General features: G+C 35.0%; 1 non-coding gene across 1 annotated transcript; it reads right to left on the reverse strand.

Moving 5' to 3' along the window:
* Positions 1–2,168: 2,168 nt before the first annotated feature.
* On the reverse strand, positions 2,169–2,257 carry TRNAS-UGA (transfer RNA serine (anticodon UGA)). Its single transcript has one exon. It is a non-coding gene; the product is annotated as a tRNA-Ser (tRNA).
* Positions 2,258–11,432: the final 9,175 nt, after the last annotated feature.

The following is an 11,432-nucleotide window of genomic DNA, read 5'->3' on the forward strand; positions in this document are numbered from 1 at the left end:
AATATTAATAAGTAACTACTATATTAAACAACTAGTTTTTAAAATAAATAAATAAATAATCAAAGTCAAACTTTAAAGGAGGGGAGTCAAAAATTATAAAAACGAGTGAAGACCCTAATCAATACAATATCATTTGATAAATAAAATAACTAATGGAAATAAAATAAAATAAATTAAAAATAATTAATGGAAAAATAAATAAATAAAACAAAATATACACAAGTGAATATCTATATATATATATATATAATCAATAAATAAAACGGGGTCAACAATAAAATATGGGGCTCAGACCCATTAAACAAATAACAAAAATGAAGGAGTTAAAGAACGAATAGGATGATAAAATACATAAAAAACAAGAAGGATCAAGAAAATAAAATCTAATGAAGAATAAACCAACAACAAATACTACAAAAAGAATTCCAATACCTACATAGGTTAAAAATAAATAAATAAATAAAACAAAACAAAACTGGAGAACAAGACAAAGACCCAACTTCTACTAATATTCCAACCATCAGCTCTATTCAAATTATTGGGTCTTTTTTTAATTTCTTTGGATATATATATATATATATATATATATATATATATATATATATATTTCTGAAATAAATAAATAAAAAAAACACAAATATACATATATATATATATATATGTTTATGTTTTTTTATTTATTTATTTCTATCTATTTATTTTTATTTTATTTCGTTTAATTATTTTTATTTATATATATTCGTTTAATTATTTTTAATTTAATTTATTTTATTTTCATTAGTTATTTTATTTATCAAATGATGTTGGTCTTCACTCGTTTTTATAAAACTTTGACTTTGATTATTTATTTATTTATTTTAAAAACTAGTTGTTTAATATAGTAGTTACTTATTAATAGTTGTTTTTAATAAATTAATAAACTAATATCACAGTTTAAATATTATTTTTCAAAAACTAGTGATATAACCGTTACATATTAATATTTTAATAAATTAATAAATTAATATCATTATTTAAATATTATTTTTCGAGAACTAGTAATATTTGGTTTCAATAAATTAATTTAAATATTATTTTTCAAAAGCTAGCCGTTTAATATAGTCGTTACCTATTAATGTTTTTAATAAATTAATGAAATAATATCATTATTTAAATATTTTTTCAAAAACTACCCGTTTAATATAGCTGTTACGTATTAATATTTTAATAATAATATTTGGTTTTAATAAATTAATTTAAATATTATTTTTCAAAAACTACCGTGTAATATAGCCCTTACCTATTAATATTTTTATTAAATTAATGAAATAATATAATTATTTAAATATATTTTTCAAAAACTAACCGTTTAATATAGCCGTTACTTAATAATATTTGTTTTTAATATAGTAATAAATTAATATTAGAATTTAAACATTATTGTTCAAATATAACCGTTACTTGAAATTATGTCTCTACATTACTCTCTATTTAAGCCTTTGATTGCCTCTCAAGCTCAAGCGTTTACTTTTTTAGTTAGAGACCAACGTCTTGGAGCTAGTGTGGGGTCTGCCCAAGGACCTACTGGTTTAGGTAAATACCTTATGCGTTCTCCGACTGGAGAAATTATCTTTGGAGGGGAAACGATGCGTTTTTGGGATCTCCGTGCTCCTTGGTTGGAACCCCTAAGGGGCCCTAATGGTTTGGATCTGAGCAAGTTGAGAAAAGACATACAGCCTTGGCAGGAACGACGTTCAGCAGAATATATGACTCATGCTCCTTTAGGTTCTTTAAATTATGTGGGTGGTGTAGCTACTGAAATCAATGCGGTGAATTATGTCTCTCCCCGAAGTTGGTTATCCACCTCCCATTTCATTCTAGGATTTTCTTCTTCGTAGGTCATTTGTGGCATGCGAGAAGGGCTCGTGCAGCTGCAGCAGGATTTGAGAAAGGGATTGATCGTGATTTTGAACCTGTCCTTTCTATGACTCCTCTTAACTGAAACAATAGATCAAACCAGATGGAAGAAAAATCGATTCAATTTCATTACATCTATCTCCCATATCGGCGGGATAGGAGTCTTTTCAAATACTCTTTTTCCAACTGGATCCTTGTAGCTTGGCTATATACAGCCGAGCTATTCTCTTTTTTTTTTATTGGACCGGTAAATGCAATTGTTGAAAAACAAAAGGAGAGAGAGGGATTCGAACCCTCGATAGTTTTTTTTATCTATACCGGTTTTCAAGACCGGAGCCATTAACCACTTGGCCATCTCTCCCGGGGACAACTTCTATTCTACCCCTTCGTATAATCCCTAACTATAAGCATAAAGTCGGGTCGATACCAACTATACCTGTGACATATGATGATTTTTCATCATCTGGAATGGAAAAAAAAGAAACGAATTTCCCTCTCCTCTCACACTCAAATATCAAATTGAAAAAGTTTGAAAGCTCGATCAATTTATGGTCAAATCCTTTCCATAGTGCATTTGATCAGAATTGAAAATTGGGGATCTGATGGTATAGTCTATTCAATCTGTTGGGAGCTTGTAAGATCACAACCATGACTATTGATTTCCAATCGGCTGTGTTTGCATTAATTGCTATTTCATTTTTACTAGTGATTGGTGTACCTGTTGCACTTGCCTCTCCCGATGGTTGGTCAAGTAGCAAAAATGTTGTATTTTCGGGTGTATCATTATGGATCGGATCAGTCCTTTTTGTAGGTATCCTTAATTCTTTCATATCTTAGATATGTTCTAGATGTTTTAGGTTCACACTCCCTCCCCCTCCTCCCGGAGGGCTTTATAGCTTTTCTGAAGAGCCTTTTACTTCAGGCCCAAGGAGGAGGGGTTTTCCATATCCGTAATTGAATTAATAATTGGACCATTCAAAAATGGTATCTACTTACGAATGGGATTGAACATATATGTATTTTCCATTTCAATTATATGAATATATAGATATTCATATAATTGAAATGCGGGTATGGTTGAATGGTAAAATTTCTCTTTGCCAAGGAGAAGATGCGGGTTCGATCCCCGCTACCCGCCCTTCACATGGAATATGAAAAAGAATAGTTCATGTATTGATCATTTCTTTTCCTCACTTATAATTCAATTATAAATTGATAAGTGAGAGAGCAATCCTTTCTGGACCAAAATACTTCGTATGTTATGGTCTGGCAGAGACAGGATTTGAACCCGTGACCTCAAGGTTATGAGCCTTGCGAGCTACCAGACTACTCTACTCCGCACCATTGATTTATATCATAATCAGAATGGGTACACAAAACAATAATGGGATATAGTACCCCTATCCCTATATAGGGATAGGGGTACTATATCCCATTATCACAAGAAACTTCAATTACTTTTTTTCTTTTCCTACCAACTCGATTTTTTTATCCCGGGCAATAAACATGCGTGGGCCATCTCACAGAGTATGTGTCCGGACAATCCAAAGTCTCGATAGTTGGCTCTAGGTCTTCCAGTCGAAGAACAACGTCGATGGAGACGTGTAGGTGCACTATTACGTGGTGAAGATTGCAATTTTCTATGAATTTCCCATTTGTCATCCAATGATGACACTTTGCTTTTTTCCTCCAAAGATTGACGAATTAAATGATATTTCCGTTCCAGTGCTTGTCTCTTCTTCTCTCTCTGAATGAGACTCTTTCTCGCCATAATAGTTCAGTCGGTACTATTACCTACCAGGAATCAAAATATAGATCAGATTTTAGATGGAGTAATATTATGTTGATTACTTTTTCTCTGTGGGGTATTGTCATTGTATCAATGACAATACCCCATAGAGAAATTGTTGAAGAAGAATTAACCAAATTTACCTGATGTAGAGGCAATTAAAAAAGCTGCATAAGTGAATATATAACCTACGGAAAAGTGAGCTAATCCAACTAATCATGCTTGAACAATGGAAAGGGCTACTGGCTTGTCTCTCCATCGAACTAAATTAGCTAAAGGCGTGCATTCATGGGCCCATGCAAGAGTTTCGATCAGTTCCTGCCAATATCCACACCAGGAAATAAGGAACATAAATCCAGTAGCCCAAACAAGATGCCCGAATAAGAACATCCACGCCCAAACAGATAAACTGTTCATACCAAAAGGATTGTATCCATTAATAAGTTGTGAAGAATTTAACCATAGATAATCTCTTGACCATCCCATTAAATAAGTGGAAGACTCATTAAATTGTGCTACATTACCCTGCCATAATGTTATATGCTTCCAATGCCAATAGAAAGTAACCCATCCAATAGTATTCAACATCCAGAAAACTGCTAAATAAAAAGCATCCCAGGGCGAGATATCGCAAGTACCACCCTGTCCCGGACCATCGCAAGGAAAACTATAACCAAAATCTTTTTTATCTGGCATTAACCTGGAACCACGCGCATCCAAAGCACCTTTAACTAGGATCAATGTAGTTGTATGCAAACCTAGAGCAATAGCATGATGAACCAAAAAGTCTCCAGGACCAATTGTTGAGAACAACGAATTATTATTATCATTAATAGCATTTAACCAACCGGGTAACCATATGCTCTTACCTGCATCGAATGATGGACCACTTGTTGAAGATAGGAGTATATCGAAACCATATAACGTCTTACCATGAGCAGATTGTATCCACTGAGAAAATATGGGCTCGATCAAGATTTGTTTTTCTGGAGTACCGAAAGCCATAGAACTCAACAGTTACACCTACTTGTTCAACACTATACTTTGATTCTGCCCTCCTAAAAGGAACATCGGCTTTCACAATTCCTTCTTTGTCCACCAGAACTATTGGAAATGTTTCGAAAAAGGTAGGCATACGACGTACAAAAAGCTCATTTCCCTCCTTATCTTTGAAGATAGGGTGTCCTAACCAACCAACAGCTATTCCATCTCCATTGTCCATTGCACCTGCTCTGAATAACCCCCCCTTAGCTGGATTATTACCAATGTAATCATAAAAAGCGAGTTTCTCGGGAATTTTGGACCAAGCTACTGATAGGCTTAAATTTTCGGCTAGACCGGCACGAACCCGTCAATCTATTTCTTGTTGGAAGTATCCCTGATCCCACTGGTAACGAGTGGGACCGAATAATTCGACCGGAGTAGTTGCGGAGCCATACCACATGGTCCCAGCAACAATGAAAGCTGCAAAAAACACAGCAACAATACTGCTGGATAGGACCGTTTCAATATTCCCCATGCGTAATCCTATGTATAAACGTTGGGGAGGATGAACACTGAGATGGAATAGACCTGCTAATATACCCAAAATACCCGCTGCTATATGATGAGAAGCTATTCCTCCTGGAACAAAAGGATCAAAACCTTCAGCTCCCCATGCTGGATCCACTAGTTGTATTTTTCCAGTTAGTCCATAAGGATCAGACACCCATATCCCAGGACCATACAAACTCGTTACATGAAATGCTCCAAATCCGAAACAAGCTACTCCTGAGAGGAATAAATGAATTCCAAATACTTTTGGCAAATCTAAACAACGTTTTCCCATACGTTCATCACAGAATATGTCCAGATCCCAATATACCCAATGTTAGATAGCTGCCAAAAAGCACAGGCCAGAAAACATGATATGTGCCCCGGCCAAACCTTCATAACTCCAAATACTGGGATTAATTACAGTTTCTCCAGTGATGTTCCATCCACTCCATGAATCCTTTATTCCCAAACGAGTCATAAAAGGTATAACGAACATACCTTGTCTCCACATTGGATCAAGAACAGGATCGGATGGATCAAAAACTGCTAATTCGTACAGAGTCATTGAACCAGCCCAACCAGCAACTAGAGCTGTATGCATTATATGTACAGAAATTAACCATCCAGGATCATTCAATACGACGGTATGAACGCGATACCAAGGCAAACCCATGCAAACACCCCTTTATCGGAAAAAGTAGACACTATGTAACTTTCTCACATTGGATTGGAAGAGATCATGTTATCGAGCTAGACCCGGATCATCTCGAAAGTGAACATCTATTCACTTGGACATTGCTAATGATGGAACAGGTTTGAAACAATTTTGTTCATACATAATAGCAGGGAGAGGCAAAGATATTTTATCGTTTGTATGTACCAATACACAATGTAGGGATTGGTCCCATTTATATTGATAAAAAAGAGGAAAGAAACGAGATATTCTAATCCTTCCATTCGTTCATGAACGATACCTTTGCAATTTATGGACTAAGTCAGATATAATTTTTGATGAAAAAATATCATTTTTCTACTAAAGAGTGGAGCTATTACTGTTCCATAAACAGTAATACTTTACTGCACTGCGGGAAAAAATAAAATACTGAGTTCAAATGCTCAGTCAAAATGATAACTTTATCATTTTGTGTTATGCAATGAAAAAAAAGGTCAAAATAGGAAGTCTCTAGGTTAATGGGCCTTTTCCGTTCCGTAGAAAGATTCGGGGTTATTCGTTTTCAGGATCAATAGTGGACGAACGGAGAGAGAGGGATTCGAACTCTCGGTACGGATGATCCGTACTACGGATTAGCAATCCGCCGCTTTGGTCCGCTCAGCCATCTCTCTAAGATGGAAGAGTTCATGTGTAACAAAATGAATGGTGGAGTAAAGGTGTATATCATAGTATGTACAGATTGTATCGGGAATATAATGAATATTGCCATTATTCAGTTGGATAAATAACAATCCAGTCAATCGTATTGTTCATTTCGTTAAAAATAGTTCTGTATGACTGATTTTTTCTGCTTTTCTTGGCCTGGCCGATGGCCAGGCCAAGAAAAGCAGAAAAAATCAGCAGTCATACAGTGCTTGACCTAATTTGATAGCTAGAATACCTGCTGTAAAAGCAAGAAAAAAAGCTATCAAAAATTTAAGCTCTACCATATCTTCATTCCCTCCCCAATCAGTTTGATTAAATGCGTTACATGGATTAGTCCATTTATTTCTCTCCAATATCAAATTTTATTATCTAGATATTGAAGGGTTCTCTATCTATTTAGGGTTCTCTATCTATTTTATGTATTATTGTAAAGATATCAGTTGCTCAAGGCCATAGGTTCCTGATCGAAACTACACCAATGGGTAGGAGTCCGAAGAAGACAAAATAGAAGAAAAGTGATTGATCCCGACAACATTTTATTCATACATTCAATCGATGGAGGGTGAAAGAAAACCAAATGGATCTAGAAGTTATTGCGCAGCTCACTGTTCTGACTCTGATGGTTGTATCGGTCCCTTTAGTTATAGATAGATAGAGCTTTGGATGGATCAGAGATCCATCCAAATATCCTTTAACTATTTAAGTTGATAATGTAACGAATAAAACCCACCTGTATCACTAAACTATACATGCCACAATCCCATTGACGGATATTCCGTCACTTCTTTCCTTCCACATTTGAATCCAAATTCCGGAATTCCTTAATTCTCTCTCTTCTATTTCCGAGAGATAAGAAAGGATTCTATCCATTCTAGTTTTAGAAATTCTAGGTTGTTCTTTCTCTTTATCAAGGAATTTTTTTTTGCTCAACTCCTCTAATCTTCTAATTGAATTCTTTCTAATTCATTTTAGAAAGATCTTCCTCTTCCAGGAAGAAAAAGAGCCATAAAATGGAATGGCTCCATATTCTTAGCTCTCAATCTTTGTTGATCTCTTATAGTAATCACATCTTGAGGATTGCAAGGGTAACTTGGTATATCTACCATATGGTCATTGACCTGGATATGTCCATGATTCACTAATTGTCTAGCTCCGAGAATGGTGGGAGCCATACCCAATCGAAAAAGAATATTATCCAAACGCATTTCAAGTAATTGCAATAGGACCTGACTCGTTGAGTCTTTGTCTCTTCTAGCAATACGAACATATTTCAGCAAATGCTCTCAGGCATAACTTGTCTCCATCCGCTTCGTATCAGCTCAGCCCGGAGTTTCCAGTATAGCGATCCTTACCCTACGAGCTACTATAATATATGTTCTCAACTTGATATCTATAAAGATAGATGGATCATCCATATCCAATTTGTTGTCCATCTACCATAGTAGACTCACTCATTCATATATGATGAGGGGGCCCTTTTAACTCAGCGGTAGAGTAACGCCATGGTAAGGCGTAAGTCATCGGTTCAAGTCCGATAAAGGGCTCATGTTTCCCACGAAGAAAGAAGGCTCGGGTGTCCATTTCTATTATATAGATAGAAATATTTTCACTGAAATATGAAAATGACAACAAATCGGATTCGAATCCAGTCCGTTTTTTATCTTCTTTTATGAGGCGAACGACGGGAATTGAACCCGCGCGTGGTGGATTCACAATCCACTGCCTTGGTCCACTTGGCTACGTCCGCCCCGGAAAAACCAATTTATCTATCTACAGTCATTTCTTCCAAGAATAAAAAATGAGCTAACGTTTGTTCTTATGTGGGTTGTCGGTGACCTCTGATAGGGGATCAAAGCAAGATCGATGACTAACTCTCAACTCTCGAACAAGTTGTATGGCTTATTATCAAATATGTGATAAATATGAAGTATTTTGTATTTCTCCCGGAGAAATATCCCAATCCCATCTTCCCTCCATTCTTTTGAACGTGAAAGAAGAATCTTTCTTCTTTCGTATTGATCCTTTGCCTATTCACTCATGGGCGATAATTATTGTTTTTCCCTATTAGATTTTAGTTTTCAACTAACACAGTTTTGCAGATTGGTTCGGTAGATCCCACGTTATTCGAGTTGTAACGAACGGGCCATAACCATTAAAATTGTTCGGTGTAAATGGAATAGATCGAGATCTATCTCGATATTTATTGTATGTTTTATCTTGATAACTAAGATCTTGTCCATCTGAACAACTCTGGGCAGGGTATTTGATCGGAGAGTCGTTGTTTAAAATGATCAAGGTTGTGGCTGTGTCGACAAGTTCGACCCTATTCGCTTATCATATATTCAAATTTGATGAATCTAGACCATTTGAACTTGTATCCTTCCTTCTCGTATTAGAAGGTATAGGGTTTTCCAATCTGGAAAATTTTGTTATCTTACATGCACGGTTAGGATACAATCAAGTTCTTTGTTATATTATTATGCAGGTTATGGGACAAAGATACAAATTTAAAGGCTCACCTACCGACGGAGATAGTAAACATTTGATGAATCAAATATAAATTTGATTGTTGTCTTTCAGTTAATTCGTTTGAAAGTTTAGATCAAGCGAACAAAATTGGTAGGCGTCAATCGATCTGTGGAACGTATCAAATCTTTCACATATAAGTTCGTTATGAGATGAGCCCACTCATCTCACAATGATATAAAATCATTTCGGACAGATCTATTGCCAAGTAGAGATCTATTTGTAACAGGGCAGAAAGCAGCTTCTTTTGGGCCGCTGTCCACATAATTTCTGGACAAGGGGTAATAGTTTCTTTCTTTCGTCCCAACCCAACAGACTTCTTTATTCTATTGTTTGTTCCAGAACGCATTCCATGAAATATGTGTATTCTATAAAATAGTGGGGTAGATTAAAGCAAACGTTGGTCCAGATGTAGATCTAATATGCATAGCCGGTAGATTGCATTTTTGTGATATGTTACCAGAACGGAACTAGAGGTAAGGAAGAGTGTTTGTCCCAATATGAAAATCTTGGGTCTCAAAAACCATGTGATGATCTTAGGTGAAGAAAGAGAACGAACCAAAGGTTCGCCTTTAGCTAGGATGGATCAACTCCAGAGAATTTCTCTGCCCAGGTATTCGGAATATCCGTCGTACTTGCCACTTCTATGGTTCAAAAATAGGCTCGATTTACCGCACATAACTTATTGTAGAGAATCCTAGTTGATCAAGATCTTCGCCCCAATATTTAGCAAAGGGATAGATACATCCGGGATTTTCGATTGAACGGAAATTTTGTTCAACCCCAACGGAATGCGTTGCGTTTGGATGGAGCTAAAAGTCACATGTCCGATCGATACTTTGACTGCTCTATGAATTGCTTGGAACATATGATATTCGAGAGAACTCTCGAATTTTATTCGAAGAACTAGCGATAAAAATAAATAAAAATAGTTTATAGGTTTGATCATCTGGTATCGGAGCAATCTCGATCGATCCAAAATACTAATATGCCGGCTTTGGTCCAACGTTCCCATCCATCGATCTCGATAAGGACATGAGATTGATAAGGACATGAGATTGATATGATCTGAAAGACTTTTCAAGGCCAAGTCATAGAGACGGACTATGAAGTGATATATACTTCCTCCAGTTATTGTTCGAGCCGGATGATAAAAATTCTCTCATGTGATTTCTACTGAAAAACTTTTTTTAATTCATTTTGGATTATAGAAACTTGAATACAAAAAATATTATGATTTATCAATATCACATATAGAAAAACTATAATAAAACTTATTACTATCTTATTCATAATATCAAAAAAATTCAAAATTCATATGTTAATGTAAAAACTTTAATCAACACATTAGTTAAATGCTTATTTCTTAAGGACAACAAATCTCTAGTTTGGTGAAAGTAGCTGGAAACGTTAAATGCTTATTTCTTAAGGACAACAAATCTCTAGTTTGGTGAAAGTAAGTGGAAACATTATTGAGCATAAATATATTTTTACATCCTTGAGCACAAATATTTTTACATAAATGTTTTTGCATAAATATTATAAAAAAAAATACATAAATATTATAAAAATAAAAAATAAAAAAGTTAGTGTTTATTATGTTCTTGTGCTTTAATTTTAAGTCAAACTTGAAACTAATTTAAATTCAATGATATATGGATTGCGATATATCTGCCTCCACTATATTTCACACTAACTGCAATGGATATTGCAAAGCTAACATTTACTAGCGGTTTACTGCAAAAAAGAAAATAGCGGATCCAATAATTTGGAAAAGTTTCTTCTTCGAAAAGACACTTCTTAAGAGTTTTTTTTTTCCTCATTGATTATATTTTAGCAAAATGCTTCACAATTTATTTTCCCTTCATTAATTATATTTTAGCAAAATGTTTCACAAATAAAAAAAATATACTGTCCAAAATTATGACCTAAAAAGTTTCAAAACTTTTACGTTTCCTTTTTCTTCTAGTTCATAACATATCGACAGTAACGAACATTTGGTTTCGGATTAATTATATTGTTGATTAATTAATCCAATTCATAGATGGTCGTATGGTTTCTCAACCTCCTTTTCCATCGAAGTAAGAGAGGAAGAGAGTTGACTTGGAATTATATGGTTCTTTTGGATGAGCGCAAGGACATGCAGGGCAGGGCACATGAGATGCTCTTCTACCACTGACCTATGTCTTTCATATGTTTTTTTTTTTTCAATCATAAAAAGCCATCTATTTTAACAATATTGTGTCTCCAATCCTTCTTTCATACCAGCTTTTGCAAGAGACACATTCTACCAGCAAAAGTGGAAAA

The sequence above is a fragment of the Pinus tabuliformis genome, chromosome 5_2 (assembly GCF_031772625.1).
Source record: "Pinus tabuliformis cultivar Carrire ecotype Pingquan chromosome 5_2, CPIR1, whole genome shotgun sequence".
Classification (NCBI taxonomy): Eukaryota; Viridiplantae; Streptophyta; class Pinopsida; order Pinales; family Pinaceae; genus Pinus; species Pinus tabuliformis.